General features: G+C 35.0%; 1 protein-coding gene across 9 annotated transcripts in view; it reads right to left on the bottom strand.

The window, feature by feature from the left end:
* Nucleotides 1–26,507, bottom strand: part of Mef2 (myocyte enhancer factor 2) — a 112,554-nt gene that overhangs the window by 47,545 nt on the left and 38,502 nt on the right. Inside the window, exon 1 of one of the 9 annotated variants that reach the window (XM_065351613.1) lies at nucleotides 8,024–8,304. The exons of the other annotated variants lie outside the window; for them this stretch is intronic. The gene's annotated coding sequence lies outside the window, so the exon portion shown is untranslated. Of the gene's footprint in view, nucleotides 1–8,023; nucleotides 8,305–26,507 lie in introns of those variants that run through there. 9 annotated transcript variants of the gene reach the window in all.

The raw sequence follows: 26,507 nt of genomic DNA, 5'->3' as shown, positions 1-26,507 counted from the left end.
AACGAGGGCTCGGGGCAAATTGCCCCCTTTGCCCCCCCTCTACGGCCCTGGCCCGGCTAGGATATCTAATAAAATCTCCAAATCAAAACAAAAATCTCCTGTACGGATTTTGTGGGACTTTGAGCACCGTGTTTTTTTCAGGATTTCACCCCCCCCCCTCCTCCTCCTACCAAACGTGTTTCAGATCGTTGCATGCATCACAATTTTTTACGCCCTCAAACAATATTATTAGACTAATAAAGAAAAAATGAATTGGTAATAAATTAAATTTTCAATGAAAACCCCAATGCAAGACTTTTTTCAATGCTTGGAGGAGTGTTAGGACTTGCAATCCCTGTGTTTGGCATCTTGCAGGACAGTAAAAAATTTGCTCGTATAGGAAATAATTATGTACTTTTATTTTGTTCGTATTTTACAAATTTAGGGTTCATTTTTCGTTGAGGTAGGCATAGGTATGCTAAAAAGTATACATTTTTTTAGAAATTATGGGAAATTAATGATCTGAAAAATTCAAAATTTTCATTTCGATGTTTATCCCCCCTCCCCTCCCACACTTATGACGATAAATCACAATAGAAAGCTTTGCAAATGCTTAGAACTTTCGTTACATTTTTTTGGTGAATAGGATATGGAATGTAGATCATTTTTTTTTTCATTTTTTAAAATTTCATAACTTTGACCTTTTTTGAACTTTGAAAAAGCAAGACTTTTGGCATTATTTTCAAATATTGATTTTTTTTCTAAAGGAGAGAGAGTTGACATTTTTCATCTTCAAACAGAAAAAGAGAGAAAAAAAGAAAATTTCATATTTTTACTAAAATACAAAAAAAGGCATTCCTTTTTGGAATTTGGCAAAAAATAATAAACATCATAGAACCGGAAAAAATTTTTAAATTTAATTTTTTTTATAAAGCTCAACGCTTGAAGTATTTCCAGAAAAAAGTCATCGGGAAAAAATAATCATTTTACAGGTGGGCAATTATTGAATTGAATGTTCTGCAGATTCATTTTTTTCCCCTTTTTCAAGTACGACTCCTTCATATTCGAAATACGATTTAGGAAATGAAAAAAAGAAAGAAAGAAATAAAACAGAGCAACAGAAACAAGTTTTTAGAAATTTCTGAATTTTTCAACTTAAATTTGAATTTTTTGCATTAAAAGTAAGTCATGTTTAACGATTACGATATACTTTTTCGATGATACTGAATATAGGAATGAAAAATATCGATATTTTCCCGATATTTTGAATTTCAATACATAATATGTATTGAAATTCAAAATAAATGGTGCTAGGATTCTTATTCGTCCGACGTACCAGTGTGATTATTTTGTAGTTTTCTTTTAAACTTTTTTTTTTTTTTGAAAAAAGCCTTTCGTTTTTCGTAATTTTTTGTAGGAAAAATATCCATACTTTTTTTTTTGGAATGTATCGATAAGTAGGTACTTCAAAATATTTTCTCCTCTTCGCTCCGTTTTTCTGTCAATTTTTGTATGGGTACATAGGCCTAAATGTTTGACACATGATTCTTTCAACAAAAATTTTGTCTCGCGCACCCATAAAATATGTTGAATTACAACCGTTTGAAATCTTGGAATCTTCTTCCCTTCGACCCTAGCCCAACCTTATTCCCAGAGCAAATTTCATTCACGATGACAATGCGATCATGCCATACATTGCCCAAAAAAAAAGTAGCAGTATAAAGAAGCGTGCGCTAAATAAATGAGTCTACAGTCTAGTTAAGGGTTAAAACACCATCTCGACCCCCCCCCCCGTTGTTAATCGTCGAAGATCTCGAAGAAGAGGCGAATTAAACGCATCTTGAACGCACACATTGGCCGCAATCCGCCTCACACACCGTGAATCATGCTCATATGCTTGCTTATACGAATACAGAGCATAACGCAGCGGGTCCGAGTACCCGGTAAGCAAGCCCGGTAGGTAGACCCGGTACATATTCCTCGACCAGATTTTTATTATCTGGTATAACACACGCTTACACTACACGTATGAGTATACACTTACACAGCACACACTACACACTGACTTCTCCGACGCTGACGCAGGAACCAAGACGATACGCAACAGACTCCCGTCTAACAAAAATCTTCATCCACTGTCCGGATTTCCGCCAAACGCATACCGCATCCATAGCCACGCGTCGGAACGCCTCGACGCGAGCTCGAGCCACCAGAGAGTTTATAGAGCAGCAGAGGTACGAGTACATTACATTACATACGTTTACGTATACATACACATACTATAAGCAGCAGCTGTTGTTGTACCCTACCCTTACCCCCGGTCCTACACCACCTTGCTCTGATAAATGTACCGCGATGCTGCGTGCTGATCTCATTTAGCAGTACACGTATAGAGGTATCTAATCTACATTGTCTAAAAGCTGACTCTTGGTTCGATAACGCGAGTTCCGTCGCTGACGTGACTGACTGTTGCCGGTTTATTAAAACCAATTTATCGAACGCCCACGCACGCTAAAAACTTTTACGTTTTTATACAGTTTGCGAGTTGCTCGCGAATACGGTACTTAGACGTCAATGAAACGACGTTGGTTCACCAGGATTTCAGATTTTTAACCGCTAAAATATTGGGCAACTTTGCAATGCTCGCGAATGAGCTTTAGCTTTCAGTGGTTTAGAGCTTTGATTCCAAAAAAGTTGAATTTTAGATACGAAAATCATTTGCAATGGAAGCAAGATCCAATTCAGTTGGAAGCCCTACTTTTAAAGGGGGGTGGAGGAGAAGCATCGATGAGATTTGATGGTAGGAAAAATTACAAATGATTTACCACATTTTTTAATTTCAGAAACTAAGGTGAAGGAATCAACAGAAATGTCGATTTCGAAAGCTGTAGGTAGAAAAAATTCGAAAATTTTAGGTTTTAGAAAATTGTTCCTGGGAGATCCCTGCATAATTATATTACAAAATAATATTATATCCACTATCCACTTTTTCTTCCCTTTCCCTCCCTTCCTTTCCTTTCTTGAAAAATCAAGCAACCGACAAACAAATCACGATTGAAATTTTAGCTATTAAAGTTTACTCGGAAATTTTTTCACAAAGATTCAGCCTTTATGTAGGTACTTCGAGAATATTTTTGTTTTAATAATAAAAACAATAAGATCACAGTAAACTTTGAAAATTGTAAAGAAGCAACTCCTAAAAGCAATAAAATTGAGACTCGTGAGAGTTTTCAACATACTTTCTTGACCATTCATAAGTTGTGTGTTTTTGTTGACTCTTCGCACTTCTCTTTATGAAATTTTGCGTCATCTAAGTATTATAATTCAACGTTCAGTTTGACAATCGTTTTCAAATTTATTTTCAGGAAAAAAATGGTGTCTAAAAATGTACAAAAGTAAGTATTTTAAAAAGAGGGGAAAACAAAAGTTGGACGAAAAAGTACTTTAATTTTTATTAGGTGATTGCAAATTGATAAGGAAACTTCTACAGTACCTACAACTTGACGTAGTACGAAAGAAAGAGAAGGGAAAACACGATTGACAGTTTTGCACGAAGGCTTATCGTATTGTTAGGTAATGTCAATGTTGTCAGAATTGAAATGTAAAAGATATACACAAACATACCTATACCTGTTCATCGACATGGAATTTTTAAAATGAAATATTTCCACATAAAAGCAAACGGATATATAGAAAAGTTGAACTTTTTTTTAACGAAAAATTACGAAAAACGAAAGGCTTTTTTCAAAAATAAAAAAAGTTGAAAAAAAATACCAAATAATCACACTGGTACGTCGGACGAATAAGAATCCTAGCACCATTTTATTTTTCTCGATGTTGATTTGAAAATTGCATTTTGATTAAAACATTCGTGATTAGGTACTTAAATGACGTAACCCATGCATTTTTCTATCTCTCCCCTCTCCCTCCCTTTCTGTTATACTCTTGGGTGTGTATGAAAAATTATTGCAAATAATATGTATATGTCATCATATACTCGTAGTAGTACTTATAGTACGCGAGCACGTCGCTAACGATGATCATTGAAATTGAGCTGCGGCAGCGACGATGACGGGTGATGACGGCGTCATCAAAAAAGTAAAACTTGTCGTCGACGATAGCATTCTTGTAGTTTGATTGGCTGTTGCGGCGAGTTAATTTGTGAATAGCGATTTATAGCGTCAGCCAAATTGACACCGTTCCCGTTTACTTGTACAAGCTGCCTTTTTTTTCTCTCCAACTCTTACCCCGGTCCCTGCGATGATGAGTAGATCGCTGAATCTACGAGTACAGCATACGCAGTACACTCGTACATATAGCGCAACCGCTGCACTGCAACGTTAGCATTATAGCCTAGTACACGAAGAGAAGAAAGCGAAAGCCAGACGTAAATCTGTCACCTACAATATGAGGAGACGAGTGGTCGGTACGTATGTGTGTTGGTCGACATATACACGTACGAATGTATTTTATTAGCCCATACGGTGTTCTGGGGTAGATGAACCCCTGTGATGGAGTCAGCGGCACGAGCTACATGACAGACAAGACGTTTCGGAAGTAGGAAGAACGTCTCGCGAAAGGGTGTTCGCTGCTCTGATGTTCGCCTTTCGGCCTCGTTTACACATACGTACCTCAACCTATACACATTTACCTACGTAAAGAGAGAGAGAAAAAAAGGGATAGAGAAGAAAATGTGTTGAGATACATGAAGGGATTCTGTAGTTGAGAGGATGAAGGTAGAATAGACTTTTGATAAGTCGACGACAATATATCTGCGTTTAGCCTAACACTAGAGTCTAAGGAAGATCTTGGAAGAATCGTGCAAGAGTGGGTTCCTGATGACAATAAGTATGTTTTTTTTAACGCAGATTCTTAAAAATCTGGGTTTTGAACATTTTAAAAATCTTCTAAAAAAATTTTTAAATTCCAACCAGAAACTTTCAAAAGCTTAAAAGTCTTCTCTCTTCAAGTAAACGCAGTAAAATCTAAAATCCATTTTCAAAAACTACTACCCTAGCAGATTTTAGGGGATTTTAAATCTGCTAAAATCCAGATTCTCAAAAATCTGCCAAAATCCGTGTACAAAAAAACATACCTACTTACTAATTATTTCCCTATCCTTAATCCAGGAAATGAAATTGGCTTTCAAGAAGAAAAATTGAGAGCTAAATATTCCTTTTTTAAAATTGCCACGAACTAGTCTTTCAGAACGATGTTGGAAGAAAGAAGAATTTTTTAAAAACAACGTTATCTGGTGGGAGAATGGTGACTCATAAAGCGGTTTTGTTATTACAGTGATCAGCTGTTTAAGGTGGTTTTATGAAACGGCGTTAGCTAACAGCAGAATCAAAACTCCTAAAGTGGTTTTGTTGATATATTTGTATTGTATTCGAGATCTTTTTTTTTTTTTTTTTTTTTTACAAACGACGTTATTTAGTCAGAAAATCATAACATCTTAAAGCGGTTTTTTTCTTAATTTCAGAAGCATTTGATCAACTTGATCAACTTGACTGATTTTGATTGATTTACGTCATTTTAATAACGTTTTATGCAATTTTTTTCTCAATTTTTCTTGATTTACTAAACTTTTATCAATTTTATGGAGACTTTACAAGCTTCCCTGTAATCATTTTGTACAATTTTGGCAAAATTAAACTCAAATTCCAAGATATTTCGTCAAATTGTCAGTCATTTTCGAATTTTTTTCACGACATAGTATTTAATAAATTTCTTGTATTTGTAATTTTCAGACAATTTTATTATGCTGATTTCAGTTTTTCTGATACTTCAACGTGGTTTTTTCACAATATCTTCACGTTTTAATAATAGTGATCAATTTTTGAGAAAGAAGAGGTTAAGTTGATTTAATAATTTACGCATTAAGGTTTGCAAAACTTGTTCAAATTTCAAAACTTTTATCAATTTCAATTTCTTGTGATTTATAATAAGCTAATTTCGCAATTTATGATACAGTAAAGCAATTTGTCAGATTTGTGTAACACTTCATTACATTTTGTTGACATTTGGTCAATTTTTGGTGACGTTGAATAATAATCTATTTGAATTTTACACGATTTTCTCAAATTTTGAAATGCTTAGTCAGTTTTTAAATATTTTTAATTAGCTACTTTGGTGAAATTTGAACAAGTTTCATTATTTTGAGCAATTTTCTTCAAGTTTTGAGCAAATTTTTGTGATTTTTAATGATTTTTAAGGCCTTTGTACTGCTTTCATACTATTACTTGGATGTATTTAATGCAAACATTTATTGGAATTTTGGTGTATTTTGCTCGCAGAATCGTTCTGAATAGCCACTAACGTTCTTGATCAGAAACGACTAATTTTCCGAAAAAAGTTTACGGGCTTGAATTTTTGAAGTTTCCAATTTTGGGGGTTTCATTGAAGGGGACTAACATTGTCGGAGGGCTAAAGGAGGGTTTTCTTCAAAACATCGTTATTTAGAAAAATTCTAACCTGAAATGAAAGAGATCAAAAATTTTCCAAGTATTTTTACGGACTTCAATTTTTTAAAAAAGTGAGAGAAAGGGACCCTCAAAGTCCCCCCCCCCCTCCGTTAAGAACAATTCTAATCCTGTTTTTTTTTTTTTTTTTGGTTCGGATACTTGAATGCAATGTTGTGCAATTGATTTTTGTTTTTGGCTTTTTATTCAATTTCACAAAAATCAGCCAACCCGACATGACAGGAACAAAATTAGAGGTGTTTATATATGTTTTTGTGGGGGGGGGGGGCTAAAAATTTTCGTCAGAAAAAATACCATTTTGCCGAATAATGGTGAATTTTTAAAGTGAAATAAAAGATGAAATGACAATTTTTCCAATTGATTTAATTCGCAGAATAATTTTATTTGTGATAGTTTTTGGAAAACGTCATTGGCTAGAAGAAGAATTACACTCTTCAAAGTGATTTTATTCATTCAGATGAGGTATCTATAGTTTTTGAAAACCAAATGACAGCACCTTACAGCTCCTTCTCGATTTTCAGTTCTCATTTTGTCAATGTGTAAAACTTTTTCATCTTTTAAAAGAGTCGCTATAACCTATCAAAATTTTTCAGATCAACTACTAGCAACTTCCTTCTCATGCCACTTCCTCCGCCATTTTCCCCCCAAAAAAAATCGACAATAGAAATGTTACACATTGACCTATAACTGTCTATAACAGCTTTATTTCTTGACAACTAGAAAGCGAAGAAATTCTACCTCGCATCAGCTCAATTTATCAAAATCTCACCCCACATGAACTAAAAAAATGAAAACAAAACAATTCTTCAACAACAGTACGATTCGAGTCCAAAACCTCAACACCAAAGAAACACGTCATTCAATATTCACCCTTGTAAACGCCTCCTCCTATACGCCACTAATACATCATGCAACGATGAAAAAAGGTTATAGAAACACGGAACGTTTTAATTACGTATGAAAAAGTAAAACGTAACTCATTAATACACCCTACCAGCTGATATTTTCGCATTTATGCGTCAACGGCGATGAGATGACGAGTCGAAGACCCCTTCGTACATGAGACGACAACGATAGTAAAAACCTACCAATATAGGTATGTATTCGAAGAAGGAGTCATCAACCGTAATAAATCAAATGCTCGGGCAAACGCACACCTTGTTTCACGATGGTACAATGTGTCATGTAGGTCTAGGTGTAGGTACCGAAACCGATGCAAATCGAGAGCACAAATTAGCGAAAAATAAACATTTCGAAACGAACACCGAAGATAAAGGTTACAAAGGTACATTGTAAAACAAAAACATGGAAGGGTGAGCCCAAGAGCAGGGTAGGCCTAGGTTAATAACAAGGAAAGTCACGTGCTTAGGAAACAATCATTGAATAGGGGAAGAATAACAACAATGATAATAAAATACATTAGATAGGTAGGTAAATAATGTAATCAAAACAATCACCACCTATTAGGAAAATTCCCCCCGAAACAGATAAAATGATTTTTTCGACCTTGAGCGAAGACTGAAGAGCATGATGAAAAACACGTTTACAATAAATTTACTTACTATATGCAAAAGGGGTTCGAGTAATTCCGCCGTGTCGGCTTTTTTTCCCACGTTTGAACCACAACACGGGTCCGGCGTCCAAATAAAAATCCCAAAAATAAAAGTTCAGTCCGGCGCGGAATCCAAAAATAAATCCGGAGGCGTATTTACGGATACACGGCGAGTTTTCCGTTATAGAAACTACCTAAGTATATCGAGAAGAGAGTAAGCAACAAAAAAACCGCACTCGGAGAAAAGCTGTCGACTCGATCGCGACGCGTTAACTTTACACACTGTAAGCCTCCTCCGAACATTCTATAATTAGGAACACGTTCCGAATGGTTTTTCGGGTCACACAAAGGGCTGCAAGGGAGAGCAGAAGGACCGCGAAAACTCCGAAGATGACCGATCGCTGCGAGCGAACGAGTCGGGGAAAAATCAGCGCCCATTTTACATCCGACTTTTTTCTACGCTCTTCTCCTCCCCTTTGTGGATCAAAATTTTGAGCTTATGCCAAAAACCATACGTCGACGACGACGCTAAGCTCCGCCGCCGTCTCTTGCCCCTGGCATTCCTGCAGACTCTCGAACTCTTCATCATCGACGACAACCGACGTCGACGTCGAATCTACTCACATACACGTACGATATGTAATGGTTACCAGAGCACGGCTTCTACATGCTCGTACTTCGTGTAATTATTCGGTGTGCGAAAAAAAAGTACGTAGGTACATAATATTCGAATTTTTTTTTTGCGAACAAATTAAACAAGTTGTCGATTCGTAACATCACAGCGTGGCGGACGCATTGGATGGCCTAAGAGGTACACAGAGGTATCTGACCACAAACTGGCCAGTTAATACATTCTATAACTCTTTGTTCTTTGTTCCCCTTTTTCCTCCGAACACGTACAACGAAACACATCCACGGGAAGTGCCAGATTATAAGTATTATACGTTGGAAAAATTCTCATTATCGTTAATTCTGTAATTATACAACTTTCCCTCGCGCTTTACTCGTCCCTCCACAAGCTTCAAAAAAGAAAAAAAAAGTTATCGCCAAAATGTTGCTACGATAGGAGGTCTTACAGATAAACTCGAGCTACATAGCCGTCACGATGTAGCAATGATGTCCAGAACATGTACATAAGGTATACTCTTATCGTCCATCTTTATCACCTGAGTTATACAGAAAAGGGGAAAAAACATGTACGAAATTGTTTCTTTTTTTCGCATTTTTCATTTCGCAAACGGTTATCTATATGGGGGCCGAAGAATATAACTAACGTGGTAATAGACACATTTCAAGTATTACCGGGAAGCCAATCGCATATTGTACATAAAAAGAAAAGCTATAGAAGAAATATCATTTTGAACCCATATACTTATTTCCTATCGCTTTACACGACATTCTATTGTAAAAGTCCATATTGGAAATGTATGGACGACAACAGTACATAGCTATGTACATACAAATGTTTAAAATACAACGTTTTAAATAACTGCAGACAGCTGAAATAAACTAAATTTCGAGAGGAACCAACAGCGTAAATCAATGCGACGAAACGACAAAAAATTTCAGCTATTTTAGAAAATAAATGGCTAAATTTTTCCTTCATCGCAGAATCAACGAACAAATAACTGGAAAAAATTTCAACAGATGTTCTCCAAGTTTAAGAAAAATAATCCTATTAATCGAATTCCGCGAAAGGCTATTTTTAAAAATTCAACGTCGTTTAAGTATAAAATGCGAAAGCTAGAAACCGATTATGGAAAATGAGCCATTGGAGAATTCAATCAAGTTTTTGCCAAGACCCGAAAAAAAGGAAAATGTGCATAAAGGCAACAGGTACGTGAGGAATAATTTATCAATTTAGAAATGCCAACTGATGAATGAGCAAATGACCCTTTAGGATGACAAAAAATTCAAATAAGTTGGAAAAAAGGTTTCACCGAAGAGAATAAATTCACTAAGATGAGGATTGAAAGAGGTGAATTTTATCGAATTGAATTTCGTAAAATTTATTCATTAACTTATTGTTTTTCGCCAATTTTCTTCTTTTAATTTCTTCTCCAACTTTTCCAATAAATTTCACATTGTTTTCATTTCTTTCAATTGAAAATGAAACGGTTATGAAGAGTAAGCAACAAAACCAGAAAAATCAATGAAAGGACTTTCTCGTCAAAGAAAAAAGCTTCCAAATTAAAAATATTATTTTGCAATTTGAATTTTAAAAATTTATTAATTTGGTTTTGAAAAACCATTGAAGTCCTTATTATTGTTTTTCTTCCCTGCCCTACCTTGCCCTATGCCAACAAATTTTTCAAAAAAATGTCCATAGACCTTTTATTGCGAGTTCTAAATTGTTTCCTTCCTTGAATTGTTGAATCCAGACACTCTTTCTTTTTTTCAACTTCTCAGGATGAGTTAGATATAGATACAGTAAATAAGTATATGTAATTTGATTACCTACAAAGCTTTTTCAAAAAGTCTCTCCTTCTTCAAAAAAAAAAAAAAATGGAAACAAACAAAACTAGATAGGAATTTTAGAAAATTTCAGATAGTGACGAAAAATATGAATTTCTCCGATACAGAAAAATTCATACTTTACTGGTGAATTTGTTTAGCGAAAATGGCAACGAAAAGTACCATTTGTTGAAAAAGCGACCTCAGTTGACCCGAAAGCAAAGAAATATTCATTTTAGATACAATATAAAGTAGCATAAACGGCATTTACTATCACTTCAAAATTGCAAGAAAAATTATACATTCGACCTAAAATATCGATTATTCAATTTTTTATGAGAAAAACATAGAATAATAACACTTCTACGCCAAAACAATGCTTGAAGCATTCCCTGGATTCAAGATGAATCATAATTCGTCCCTCAACGCTCATTTTTTTCTCGTCATAAATTATTCAAATTCACTTCGTTAGGTAAAATTTGAAATCTTTGAAATCTCGCAACCCTATGGAATTCTACCTGATTTATTAGAGTAACATGTCGTTTCATAAATATTGAGAAAAAATTTCTCGATTATGCGGGGGCTTAAAAAATTGATCACGAACTGGCTCTATTCAGAAAACATCGAAAAAATCCAACGACCAATATCCCTATAGAAATTTTCAAAACCACTATCTGAGTCTAATTTTGAAACTGAAATCAGCAAACTCTAAAATGTAACTTCCGATACCCACTAAATTTCAAATTTTGGAATTTAACGCTGAAAATAAAATACTCTCTAAATTTGAAACAGTCAATTTCACTGCTTAGCAGTCACGACATTTTGCCTTTTTAAAGCAGTAGTTTTTTTTACTGCAAAACAGTGAAAAATTACTGAATTGGTCAGTAAAAAATCATTTTGACTGACCAATTCAGTAATTTTTCACTGTTTTGCAGTAAAAAAAACTACTGCTTTAAAAAGGCAAAATGTCGTGACTGCTAAGCAGTGAAATTTGACTGCTTTAAATTTAGAGAGTATGAAAACTGAAATCCGCAATCAAAATCCTTCCCCCTCCTCTCGTATTACCTTTAATTTCTAAATAGTTAGATTTTAATGTTTATTTTACGGCTCTTGACGCTATATTTTGGTAATTTAATGCCCAAAGCTACGAAAAAGTCCCACTTCGCACTTGAAAAAATTCAGAAAATCAGCTATTGAAATTTTTTTGGATAAGTTAACACAAATATGTAAGAAAAATAAAAAAATATTTCAATTTGAGTAAAAAAAAATTAATAAAATTGAAATAAACATTTCCGACACTACTAATAGTTACTCAGAAAAAATGTCAACTTCGGAGGCTGCCCCTGGAGAGCAGATAAGGGCCCTCAGACAGAGGAAATTTTTGAAAAAATTATGGTTTTTTCTCTCTTGCCACTATTCAACCAGTTTTGGGAAAAATAGCCCAGGCCCAAATGAAAGTATTTGGATTCTGCGTCGATTTATGGGATTGCTATCAAAATCAAAGACCACTTTTAGAGTTCTACTGAGTAGTTGATAATTTGTACTTGAATCGCTTATTTTTGGATAAATTCGTATTTCAAAAATTTTATCTTTGCAAATATTTCGCATTAATTTAGCTGAAATATTGAAAAATATCATTCCTGAAACTGAGGAAATATTTTGAAACGCAGTTGTGACAATTTTTTTGTCATTATTGCCAATTTCAAAAAATCGAAAAAATTGCATAAGTTTTAGGCTATTTTTCTCTATTTTTTCAAAATCTCAAATAGGTACTTTCATTCGGGACTGGCCAATTTTTTCCAAAACAAGTTGGCTAATGACAGAAGTGAAAAAAACCACGATTTTGTCTGAAATGCCTTCTCTTTGAGGACCCATATCTCTCTTTCAGGGAAACCCTCGAAGCTAAAATTTTTTCTGATCAACTTTCAACTCAAAATAAAGGTCTTTGCTGAATTTGGTCAAAATCCCTCAATGCACAGGATAACACATTGACAGCATTTCGTAAAAAGGGCCAATTTGCATTTTTCAAGATTTTTTTTTTCACTTAGGGCAAAACTGCTTAAACAGTCAGAGTTTGGCCCAATTTACCTTTCCAAACTCTGGCTGTTTGAGCAGTTTTTCCCTGAGTGAAAAAAAATTTGAAAAATGCAGATTGGCTGTTTAATCTGTTGATAGATAACACCTACTTTTCAAAACCAATAGTTTATCAGAATTTGGACCAGTACCGCAGAGAATATTTTTAAATTTTTAATACACCAGCCTAACTCCCTAAATCATCATCTACGAGGGTGGTGCAAATATAACCCGGAATTTTTTCATAAAAAATTTTGCTATCCACCTACAGAGCTACAATTTTGTACAGTTATTCTTGGTAGTCTCTCTCATATGGTGTGTGCATTTGCCACCTCTTTGGGAGCTTTATAATTTTTTTTTTGCAAAAAGTTCGCGGCGTTTCAAGTGGCCATTTGCGCAAAAATGATTTTCCTTGATTATTGCTTTTGAAGTAATGTTTACTCAGTGCCTCTATCGATGGACCAATTTAGTAATTATCAACAAGGTGTCGAATCTAGACTATAAGGAAGGTGTTCTGGTATTTCTCATCCCAATTCGTTCAGTTTTTTAGTCATAAGCCGAGCTGTATGCACCCTGGCACTGTTTTGCAGCAATTTCACACAAAGAATCGTGATTTCTCGTCGTTTTGATCAGTATAGGATGATTTTATTGTGCTTCTTAGAAGGCTACTATGTTACAGTGAGTTCATAGTTGGTTTTTAAGGCAGAAAATCACATGAGATTACCCCCTCATGTCCCAACACACTCTATACACGACCTTCCCAGCTGAAGCCCTGACCATTGCTTCAATTGGCGCTCCCTTCATCGTCACTTTTCCGCTATTTCTGAAAATGGAACACCATTCATACGCTTGGTTCTCATAAAGGCACTCATCCACAAACTATTCGCGTAATTTTTGATAACTTTCCGCGGATTTTACATGATTTTTGACCAAAAAACATAAAATGATGCGTTGCGCAAGGGACACTAGAACTTCATTCTTGCGCATGGCTAAAAATACACTAAAAAGTGAGGCTTCGCGAATCCAGCTGTTCTTTACGTTTCATAACACTCCAGTCTATCATCCAGTGCTGCAATTTTTTTCTAAACTCAATTTCTCACATGCCTGTGGGAAACTTCCGGGTTATATTTGAACCACCCTCGTATAAGTACATTTTGACAAAATCAGACACTCGGGTGAAAAGTAAATTTATACTCGCTCACACCTTTCAAAGGAAAAAAAATGAAACAGAAACAAATCCTCATTCAGTATCTCCTCACTCGGTTTCTTCAATGAACCAAAAATGAATGTTATACATCAACGAACGTACGCGCTTCGCTCACCGCATCAAACATCACAGAACCCAACACAGCATCTCATCGTAAAACCCCTCGCACTACTTCATACTGCACAGAGTGCACATTCAGCAAACGAACACAGATTCACCTCTGTAACCCCTTATCCTTTAATCCGGAAGTTTAATCCTATATAGGTACACGTCAACAAACTCTAAACTAAAGCAATGCAATGCTATATGCAATCCGACTGTGAGAGTGAGTTTCCTTTCCTCCGCCGTATACATATTCGAACATTACGCTGAAATGTAACTCCGAAGGGCTTTTATGTCACAATTATAAATAGATCCTAGCGCCGATTGCATACAGCGGTGCAGTAATTCCATAAAGTAATCGTAAAACCCCTTAGAGACATAAGTTACTTACGAGTACAGCTGCAATTATGCATATGCATCGTGTTGCCGTTTATCCTCTTCTGCTCCTTTCTGTACCAACTGCATAGGCTACATATATGTCTACGTACTTTACGTACATCTACTAGCATCTAGAGGTACCGTATCCGTACGGTAAGTAAGCAGTAAGTACGCTGCGGTGACAGTAAAATAAAAATTACCCATATAAATTTCCTTTTAAAGGTGCCCGAGAAGGTTTAATTGTTAAAAGACACGAAATTCGAATACCATAAATCAGCGCCATCGTACGTCAACGAACGGGATGGGTTTTAGGTTAGGTGCGCGAATACTCGTATACTTTTCAGATACACTTACAATACGACTCGCTTACACATAAATTCTCTCGGCGTATGTTTGCCACGCACAAGATAACAATAACTTTACACTTTTTCCCTTCTTTCGACTGTAATTAAGTTGCAAATTGAAAATTTTCTAATCACCTTGGTTTTTTTCTCCTTGGCATTTTGAAAGAAAACCGATAGATCTTTGGAGCTCGACGCCATTAAAACTTGAAGAAGAAAAAAAAACATACCTACATCTGCTAATTCTTCATGTTCTAATTTGAAAGGTGCGGGCGGCGTGGAAGCTCGACGCACATTTCATATTGTACGAGTACATAACACATACACTATAAGTATACACCTTTTACATACAGCTTCTGTTTAACGGAAATACCACGATGAAGAGTTATACGTTTACGTGCACGTGCCTTCATCATTACGTTACATCCCTTGTACAGAACCACTTTGAAAAACTTAATCTTTGATCGACTTTAAATGGCTCGGAAACGAAAATAAGATGAGAAAAAACATCAGTCGAATGTCTCTTCTACGTTATACCTATACCGATCTGCTTTCTTAGGGTGCGAATATTGTTCTCGATTTTCGAAATGGAAAAGCAAATGAATTCTTTGAAAACGGCGTGGCTTTCTTTCATGTCATTAAAATCGAGACAAACAACCGGGTATTCTTTTATAATCGTTTGTAAGTCTATTTGACGTTTGAATTTTCCACGCACAAAGTTATAGTAGCAGAGCTCTTAGTCGAATTTCCCAATATTGATGGAAATGGGGACATACAAGTGAAGAGGAGGAGAAGAGGAAATTTATGAAAATGTGCGAAAATCAGCCGCGGACTTGGATTTTTCAGACCTGAAAATTCCAGCACTTAGTTTCCGGTCAAAAAATTCTACAATCTTTTTAAATTCATTCAAGAAATTGAAAATTTTTTTTTTGAGTGAATTGAAGAAAAATTTGGCGTTTGAACGAATTTTCAGCGCCAAATGATAGGATCTGATCAGATCTGGGCATTCCATGGGTCCGATTTAAACTGACCATATCTGATCAGATCAAAGTTTTGCTTGTTCAGATCTGATCAGATCCAATAGGGGAGACCGGATTTGATCTGACCAGATCTGAATAGATTTGATCGAACCTAATTAATCAGACTAGATCAGATCTGATCAGATCGGAACAGATATTGGATTTGACCAGATCTGATAGATCTGATAAGATGTGATTGACCAGACCACATCAGATCTGATCTGATCAAATTCGAACATTTCCCAGAACAACGAGATCTGACCAAATCCAATTGGATCAGAGTTTCGCTTGGATTAGATCTGCACAGACCGGATCAGATCAAATCATCTTCCCTTCGGTCGTTTTAATAAAATATTATGGTTCATTCGAGATTCAACAAAAATTGGCAGGAAAAAGATTAAAGTACTTGCTACTTGAAAGTAAATAATTTAGACGAATCTTGGAAATCAACTTAGAATATTTCATGTTCGTCTCCTCGCTACGCACAATAGTCGCTATTTTCCGAACAGAAAATTCGACCAACCCATCGACAAATACTTAACGGAACAAAGTAAGAAAATTCTTCTTCCAAAGCAAAAAGACCTTCTCTAAAGATTAAAGAGGGTAATAATTTCAAAACGAAATTAATACGTTCAATTTTTTTTGTCAAATCTACAAAGACATAAATTTCAATAGGTACGCGAACACGTAAATCGTTTTTATTCAATTTTTTATTTTCGTCTGCGCTTCTTTTCAACAAAATTACGAATCATATGAGGAGCTCATTGCAAAAGTAGCCCTTGTCACATGAACTTTTAGACACGTTTTACTCGATTGCACCTATTGCCAACTGCGGAGATCATGTTGTAATGATGAAATGACCGTCAAGTTAGTCTACCCTGAGTAGCCCTGAGAGGAATTGCTTTATAGAGTTTACATTCATGATACTGGGTACGCTCAAGGGAGAGCTTTGGAGATTGCATAGGTTCATGTGACAAGGGCTACTTTTGCAATGAGCTCCTCATATTTAAGCACAAAGTATTACGTGAAAATTGAGAAAATTCTTCGAATGTTTTAAACGACACGATATTTCTTAAACGTTCGAGAAAGCGAAAAAAATCTGCTAGTTTTGAATCATCGGCTTTTTTTCCAAGGAAAGTTTCCGGTTCAAGAGAATAAGTTGCCAAAAATAGAGCAGAATTTTCAAACACATTTCAATATTTTGTAATCGAATAATTTCGTCGTGTTGAATTTGGACGATTGCGACGCGATAATATCGTCTTTTATTTAGGACCCACTGATTAGTTTGGAAATTTATTTATTTTCAAGCCTACGCAATTATATTCCAGTAATCGCTATACAAGTACATATACATAATAGTTTTCAGGAACCTTAACCACATGCTCATCGTACAAATTTCAAGAATCACCGAAAAACAAAATAGAACTGAAAATTACACTTGGATAAATTACATCCGATTGGGATTATGGTTTATAAAGCATAAACATATTGCTTTCTTCGCAAAATGACTTATATTTCGTACGCCTTGAAGAGATTTTCTGAGAATCCCTGCGTATTACGTGGCTTGGTAATAACGTTGCGAAATTTAGTAAAAATTGTTGTCTAACGAACAGAATGCGCAATTCATTTACGTTCCTCTTTCGCAAAAAGATACATATCGTGTGTCAATAAAGAGAAAGAAGCTAGGTAGGTGCTCAGTAGTGGGTACTTCAACGTTTCAAAAGAAATTGAAAATTCGAAAGGATGTATTTTCAGATTCTCATTCATAAAAAAAAGGACAATGGGAACATTCTGTCATCAAATAATGCTGTTTACAGGTACTTTTCTCGTATTTTGGGGAAAAAGAAAGAATTTTTCTGACAAAACGGTGATAACTAAATCAGACTTTCATTCACACGATTCAAGTAGATTCAATTCATGTATTTTCAATGTCATTGTCAGAGACGAAATTAAAGGCAGCAGCAGGGGTTTAATTTCCATCCCTTCACGTTCAAATCAAAGCCTAATAGTTTCGTCTCACGTGATTGTATTCTAATGAAAAAATTATGATGAAATCATAGAACGAAAAATCGAAACAATATTTCACCCCCCCCCCCCTCATCCAACGAAAAAGAAAACGTGAAAATACTGATATTTATGATGATTGATTTCATTTGGTCCAATTGAACTTTTTTTTCCATGATTAAATTCAGAGAGAAAATCCTAAAAATTTGAATTCAGTAATCGATTTTGCATCATAGCAAATCTCCTCATCATAATAATAAAATCTGACTTCTTTCCCTCAGCTGACAATTCAATATCCCGAATAGAAATTGTAAGACTTTTTCAACTCCTCAATCAATCAATACAAAATTATCTATCCTTCGCAGTCGAATATGAAAAATACATTAGATTAAATTGTCTTTCCAGCAAATTTCGACACCGTCACTGAAAATACCCTAAAGTCTGGCTTAATGTAAACACGTTGGGGTATAAAATATATAAAATCATTCAAAATGCACGATCACGCACATCGAGTACCTTTTTTTAATCCGTAATTTGAAAAATTTCGATTTCTTTGGAAAAGTTTTACTTATAGTATAAGGTACTCTTCGTCGAACCACAAACTTGAGAATTTCCATTCGCGTTCGAAACAAAGGCGATTTAATCCTAGTAGATGGAAAGATAGTCGTCGAGATTTTCCGCGAACGTTAACGAAAGAGGAAAATTTCAATTTCCTCAGCATCTTACGAACCTTTCGGATCGATCCAATTAATATTTTTGCGAATGGGATTTTTCTCGAGCTTGTGTATCAAACGTTAAACCCACGTAAATTGTAGGTCTAAACTCGTTTTGGAAAACTTATACGTATACTCGCTTCGTTCTATGGTGGTGGTACCGTACGACGAAGATTTCGAAATGCAGCGTATACGATACACAGAGTAAGTAATTCCATCGACTTTAAAAAAGAAATATCCTACATGTAATTAATCTGTCACAAGCCAGACGACATACTAGAACGTCGGCTTTCGTTCGATTACGATCTACAGTATAGTAACATTCGACGCCCGTCGACGATCCGAAAGGGACACCGTCGTCGTCGTCGTCGTACCTCATCGTACTGCAAGCAAAGGCAACAAGCACACTCTACGAGAGGAGGCAATGAGCGTAGAAAACCATGAAACTCTGCCAAAATGTAACACGAACAGCTGCCCGAACTTATTGGCATTAGGTTAGGGTGGGTACAGGTGGCGAGGGGGGCAGGGAGTCTTTTCAAGGGGCCAGATAAGACAAAGACCGTATGGATAAAGAATACATGGTACGTGTGCCAAGTAACAGCCAGTTTGACTCATTAAAAAGCAAACATGTAAACAATTAAGCGCGTTGTTTCATCGTACATTAGAACGAGACGGGGGGCAGGGGCAGGGGCAGCGGGCACAGCGTAACTCGCCATCTTTCGGTTCGCTTGAAAATCCCTTCCTTTACGTCTATGATTGTCGTCGACGTCGGTCGAATTATACGCTTATACTACCTAGTACTCATATACGAAGAAGAAAGTCGCGAGAAAGAGAGTACGACGCGGACGCCTCGCGCCCGACGCGGCTACCGCGGGTCGCGGTCGTCCCGTCCGGTGTCGCCTTTCAACAGGTAAACGAAATATACGCTAAACCGAATATCGTCGTCGTAGTCGCAGCGCTTATCTGCCTCTAAAATCGAACCGCGCCAGAAAAAGACGCAAGAAAAAAACCTCAATGAAAAACCGAGATAGAAACGATAAAAATCGATAAAAAAGGTTAAGGTCGCATCCGAGAAATGAATGGGAAAAACTGCCATAACAATGGAAACTCGGGCTACGCACACACGTTCACAACAACAACAACATCACCACCACCATCACCAACAACACCGCAGTGTTTCATAGTCAATATAATGTAATGACGCGAGCTGCGCGTATTTGGCTGGAAAATGTACGTACGTGTATAAATCGTCGACGACGATGTTGTTTCGTCACCCCCCCCCCTTCCACCTTCCCCAGCACTGCCCTCAAAACCTCTCCTGAAAATCTCAAAACATGGGTTACCGTTACGTTTGCACGAAATCAATTTTCTAATACCGTAGGTGTTTATAAAAACATATATTCGCGAATTTTATTTCAGATTCTCACGTGTTTTCCTCAATTCTGGTGGGCGCTTTTGCTTTGATATTTTTCATTTTGCAAATACTCATTTGATACAAATTCATTAGGATAGGCGGCTTTTGAGCAGATAAAAAAGAAAAAGTGGGTAGGTATATAAATTGTATTTATTCAAAAAGACGTCTAACGTTCCATGATAATGAACTGGAAACATAATTTAACGAGGATGCTAATATTGAATCTACGAGTATATCACTGGGTAGCTCATGCGCAGGGTTCTGATAAGAAAATAGGTATTCACGCTTTTAATTTTTGCTCTACTTTGAATTTTTTTTTTCAGATTTCATCATTACAAAGAAATTGAATTTTGTGAGAAACTGAGGACCCCAACAAAAAAATGAATAGAGTAAAGTATTGTACAACATGAAATTTCTCTCTCTGAGAAAAAAATTAAAAATTTTCTAATAGATTCTGATTTCGACGTATTTTGGTCAAAAATGAAAGCTAAACTCTACATTGAACAATTTTTTGGGAACCTGATTGAACTATTTACACTTCGTGTACAGGCGAAAAATCGAAATCTAATTTTTTTTAAAAGCAGGAAGAATAGGTAGATGTAATGTTCTATCGTTTTTTTTTGGTTTTTGCTTTAAATTTTTTCGAAACTGAAAAAATACTCGTATACGAAGAAGACTGAAAAAGTTGATGGAAAAACACTCAATACTTCTAATAAAAAAACTTCCTCGTCGCAAGTTAGGCTAATTAGGAAGCTGACAGAATGACATACTGTTATGATCCAGTACAGCAAACTGATTACTACACTTGAGAGAATTTTAATTACAGTCTTCTTTGTATAGAAAGTTTCAATGGAAAATATTCCTTCACTGGCATATTTTTTGGGAAAAAACTTGGAAGCTCTCCCCTTTAATTTTTTCTTACACATCTGAATTTTTTTTCATCACAAATCTAGGTTTTTTGTGTTTGTGATTGAAAAAGATACGAAAAATTTCCATTTTTTCATTTTTTATGGGTGGCGGAGAGGGTTGATTGCACACAACTGAAATTTATGCGATATTGCAGTTCATATGTATAGTTGTCGAGAGTCAAATCGACACACAGAAAATATTCCGTTGTGTTTCCTCCTCGCAATAATTATAGCCCTTTTAACGTCCGGAAGAAATTCAAAAAATAGCGAGGAGAAGGGTACGATTTTGAAAAAAAAATTATTTGAGAATTTTCGGATGTTTGGTTCGGTTGAAGTATAAAAACGTATTACTTAGTTGTATTTCTAAACCAACAGCATCAACATTTTTCAATAAAACAATTTCCCATTTCGGATAAAGCATTAATAAATTTAAATTTTTCAACAATTTTTATAATTCAGATTTGGAATTTGATTTCGCAAGTTTGCAGGTAATTTCTTAATTACATTATGAGCTTTCGAAACCGTCAAAAAAATAATGAAATGCTAGTAGGTATGTTTAAATTTTTCTTTTGAGGGTCCTGCAAAATTGCAAAGGAAGAATTTTAAGAAAAATTACAGTAAATTTCTGTCGAGTTGGCCTTTTATTTTTAATGAGTGATAACTTCAAATTCATTTTTTTTTTCAAATATCACAAACCAAATTTTTCAATCCAACGTCTCGCATGAATTGGGGCATTAAAGGGTCAACTTCCGGAAATATTAATACCTGAATATTACAAAGAGAACGAAATATTCATTTAATTAATTTTTTGAAGTACGTATCATGTCATGCAGATGTTAAACTTGGTTTTAGCATCGATCATTATTTAAAATAACTCACTTATTTTCCCATTTCTCTGTATTTTTATGACGATTATTCAATCAATACTCACCTGAAACAGAAAAACAACAAAGTCGGTTTAGTTAAGACATTCGTATCTATCAACTTAATTTAATTAAGAACGAAAATGAATTCATTTCAGAAATAATTGATTTATAAGTTTAATTTTTTTTAAAATTTTATTAGCAATTTCATTTAGTTTCTTTGCTCAATTTTTCATTGCAAACGAAAAAGTCTAGCAATTAGAAAAAAATCTTAAAATCTGAAATGCCACGAAGACCATAAAGAAATGAACTAAACAAATTAAAACAAATAATAATTTTTTTTGGTGTCGGGGGATTTTTTAATAACGAAAAATTTGAATTCAAAGTGTACTTATCGATAATTAAAAACCGTTCAACAATAAGTTCCAGAAATTTGGGCATATTCCTTCGTCAGACATTTTAATTATAAACATAATTGATAGTTAAGGAGCAAAATACGACTGCAAGGAAGTGAGAACAACGAGCCAAAGGCGAGTGAAGTAAATACAACAGCCATGTAATTCCTCACAGACGGCGGAACCTTGACTCTATTTTGGCTGATTTTCGATTTCCCAGGGTGAAAAAATTATATTCTTCAACAATTTTAAACAATAAATATTGATTTTTTTGAAAGTCTAGGGGACAGATGTTTTGTAGTTAATCATTTTTTAAAGCAGTTTTTTCAAGTTTTCTCGAAGTGTTGCTGAAAAGAGGTTGGAAGTACGAGGGGGAGAGGGATGAATATTTTTACGTCACGATATTCCTTTTTTATATGAGGATAATATTTTCAACGAAAAATTCCAAGAAATTTTCAAGATATGTACTTGAATGTGTCAGTAATTTTCAAAAAATCCAACGACTGTGGAACAAAAATGCAACAATCCTTTCAACTTTCTGATATCCTATAGATACTTCGATTTTCCAAGTTTTTTTTTTAGAGATGGCAACCTCGACTTTGAAAAATTGTTTTCTAACTACGCACTCTGTCCTTCAAACAGCTGAAAAGTACACAAAAACCAACTGACAACTTTTTAAGAAGTCTTCGCACACAATTTCCTTCTTCGAATTTCCTCGCAATTTGACATAAAAATCACTCATCCGTAGCTCCTCAAACTTTGAAAATGAACGATTCCTTCCCGAGTACGTAACTTTTTTTTGTTTGCTTTGATAAGTTTGTAATATAATTCACGTTTAAAAGTTCGTTTGCTGAAATTGTTTAAGCCCTTGCTTCTTCAAATTCAAATTTTAATACACGAGAATACCTATATGTACAGGTAAAGTAAAGGAAGTTTTTCGCTTCTCGCAAGAGATTTTAATGCCTCGTACATCTAATACCTTATTTTTGGTATCTTGGTAGGTTTTTTCCAACCTACGTATTACGTATTCAATTCAGAGTAAGTACACGTTCAGTTCGCCACGTAAGTAACGCGACTCTTACGACATTAACCCGAATTCGAACCGCTATTGAGTGAAAAATTTCAATACATTATAAAATCGACGAACGAGAACGTGGAAAGAAAGAAAGGAAGAAGAAAAATACATGAAAAAAAGTCGTACACCGGTAAACAATATACTTACTCGTGCTTCATCTACAAACAGTCAATAAAATATTTACCTCATTCATATTATAATAAGTCGCGGCGGAGGAGAGCGCGAGTCAACCATCGATAGCATCTTTTCAATCGCGTATCTTATAAGTTTACAATGTGGGACGAACGAAGGTCGCCCATGGGTTTATAAAGTACGTATTACAAATACATACAAATGAAATCTGTGCAAACGAGTGACAAATCTCTGATGCAAGGAAACTTTTTCATTCATGGATCAAAGAATAAGCTGACTGGCGAGCGCGCAAATTCACCATTTTGGGTCGAAATTATACTACAGATAGGTAAAGTCCTCCTAGGTGCTGGTACGTGTCGCGTACACGTCGTACAGAGAGACTACCACTTCTGCCGGTGCCGGTAATGACGTAAATGCATTCCTTAGCGACACTGACCGCTCTAACCGCCGCCTCCGGCCCTAATTCGTGCTTGCCTGTTCGCCTGCTTGCCCTCACTTTTCCTTATCGAACGCGTATCAATTCGAAAAATTTCTACCATTCGTATTTCACCGAAACACTCGACCGACGAATTATTTAACAAAAAAAATACCTTCAACTTTCGTTGTATGTACGTACATTTACTCGACAAGATTTCATGCATTCGTTTCGACTCTCTTGACAGTTAATCGTTAAACAAAAAAATGCTTCGTTCGTCCACGATATATCTATTCGAATACAAAATACGTCGTATAAGGTTGGTGCCACCTTCCCCATAATGTACTCTACCAACATATATTACGTAGATTTTTCCTTCATCATACACGCGAACTATCAAATGTCCGGTCACACAGCACAATGTTCGAATAAAATTGGAAGTTTTTTCATACTTGAACGTAGGTAGAAAGGTGGCTCTACCTCCACTTCTACGTTATAGTTCGCAGAATACGTTTCGAAAACTCGTAATCATGATTTCACCAGTTTCAGATTTTTTCCACCTCGTCTTAATAAAAAATTGAAAATTATCCAAGTAATTGATATCGCTCGCTGGAGGCGAAGTTATGCGATATTTTTGGCTTTTATCAGATTTACGAGGGCGAAGAGTAAGTTCAAATTCTCATTTTCTTCGTCTAAAGAAAAAAGATACCTACGGTTTTGATTTTCAAAATATTTAGGTAGTTCAATTTGAAACTAATCATATTCGATTACGTACTGAAGGCGGGCTTTCCTTTTCTCAAGTCGAGTAGCTGGTGACATTACTGATTCCTAGGGGGCTTCGACATTTTAGAAGCTGTTTACAAAATTGTTGAGATTTCATACAAAAAAAAAAGTCAAAGCACGATGAATGAAGATACAGGATACCTAGTCTACCTAATTTTCAATCAGAAGATCTGTAGAAAATATTTAATTTCTCATTCAATTTTACGAAATGGTAGCAGCACGTGGTTTCCAGATTTTCATGAAAATTGGTTCCATCGTGTTGATGAATTTTTGTCTTTAATAACTTTACATAGCTCTGCTACCAATTTTAAAACACAAAGAAAAAACTAAAAGGTTTCATTTTTTTTAAATATGTATACGTAATTTTCAAAATGGTAGCAGAGCACGGTTTTTCAACTTTTAGCGAGTTTTTTCCACCAAATTAAAAAATTTAAACAATAACGTCAAAGCAATATTACGTCACAATTAATTCTTCACAAAAAAAAAAAATAATAACGTACGCAAAACACACTTTTCACAACCTACGCAAAAAATAAATAATAAATTACTAAATAAGGCACCGAGTGCGTAAGTACAAGCCTTAAATCAGCGGTAAAAAAAAGAAAGTAAAAAATGCAAAAAAAAATAATACCTAATAAAAAAAGGAGACAAAATACGTATGGTTGACTTGGCCGCACGACTAAATTATACCATAGCTTCGAAAACTTCACGTTTCAGGTTTCATATCGTTACAACAATAAAGAATCTAGTAACATATATTGAAAAACTTGGCCGTATAAAATTTATTCGTTCAACCGGCAACCTTCATTATACGATCGAATATTATAATTATCAACAAAAAAAAAAATCCTCCAAAGTGAAAAATTCAACGTCGCGTATAAGCCTACATAAATTCGCGAGCTCGTCCTAGTACGACGAGAAAAATTGCTGGAGGAACCATTATTACTTTTCTTCTGCGTTTGTTGACAAATAAAACGTAGGTTGAGATCGACGTAGGCAGGTTTTCAACGAATTGAAAAAAATTTTCTCCACGTAAACATATCGTTATTAAAAGTAAAATGGATGATAAGTGGCTGAAAGTTGAAGTTTTTTTGTAAAAGGATTATTTAAATGAGAGAAAGTTGAAGGGTAGATATCGCCATTGAAATTTTTCCAAAAAATGGGTCATATAATTACGTAGGTATAACACTCATGTAAGCAGAAGATCCAACAAAATTTAAAAATTAAAAAAGAAAGTTCAACAAAAAAAAATTTTGTTTAAATTAGAAACTATAAAATAAAGGATCGATGAGTATAATTTTAAAGAACATGGAAAAAATCAATAAATTGATTCAAGATATGTCAAACACTTGGAAATAAATTTTTGACATTGCAAAAATTACAAGCTAGTTCCACTTTTTTTTTTTTTTTTTTTTTTTTAAATTCAGCACTACCAACCTTTATCCTGCCCCCATTTCGTTTGCCAGGAGGTACATTAAAAACTTCCTCCTTTCGCTCTTTCATTCATTCAGAAAAAACCGTTCGAAAAATTTGGAACTAAGTATTTATTTGAAGGAACATTCATTGAACTGGTAAAGATAAAAATATCACAAGGTATTATTGAAGCAATTATAAGCGGTTTGCCTCTCTCCCTCCCTCCACTAGCTCATAATGGGCATGTACTCGCGAAATATATTTTATAATTTTACTTTATTCAAAATTCTCACTAACATTGTCATCCTCAATCAGACAGTTCATTTTCAGTTTTCACCTACATCCTTTCTCCTCAAAGGGTACTTAAAATATGCAATTTTTCATTAAGTATTTGATATATACCTATTTTTTTTTTCGAAAATAAAAATTATGAATCAAGAAATGAAGTGAAAAGATGAATTCTTATCATACCTAGTTTTGCTATTTTAGATCTCAGCAATTATTTTTCACATCCAATAATTTCTTTCAAGGAAAGTTCAAATAGGACTTGAAATACAATTTTCGACTTGAGATGATTTTTGAGCAAATACATCGCGATAAATAGTGATAAAATTAGGAAATTTGATGAAAACTGAAGAAAAAAAAATCGTTAAAACAAGAAAATGTCAGAATATGAACTTGACAGACAAGCATGAAAAAAACAATAAATTGGGATTAGGAATTACATACAAAGACCTAAACCACCAGAATTGGGTTGATTTTTTTTCAACTTTTAGCGACTTGAATGACTTTTCTGCAAGGAAAA

Source organism: Planococcus citri, chromosome 2 (assembly GCF_950023065.1).
Source record: "Planococcus citri chromosome 2, ihPlaCitr1.1, whole genome shotgun sequence".
NCBI lineage: Eukaryota > Metazoa > Arthropoda > Insecta > Hemiptera > Pseudococcidae > Planococcus > Planococcus citri.
Note: the sequence above shows the minus strand (reverse complement) of the source record. Positions and strands in the feature narration are given on the sequence as shown.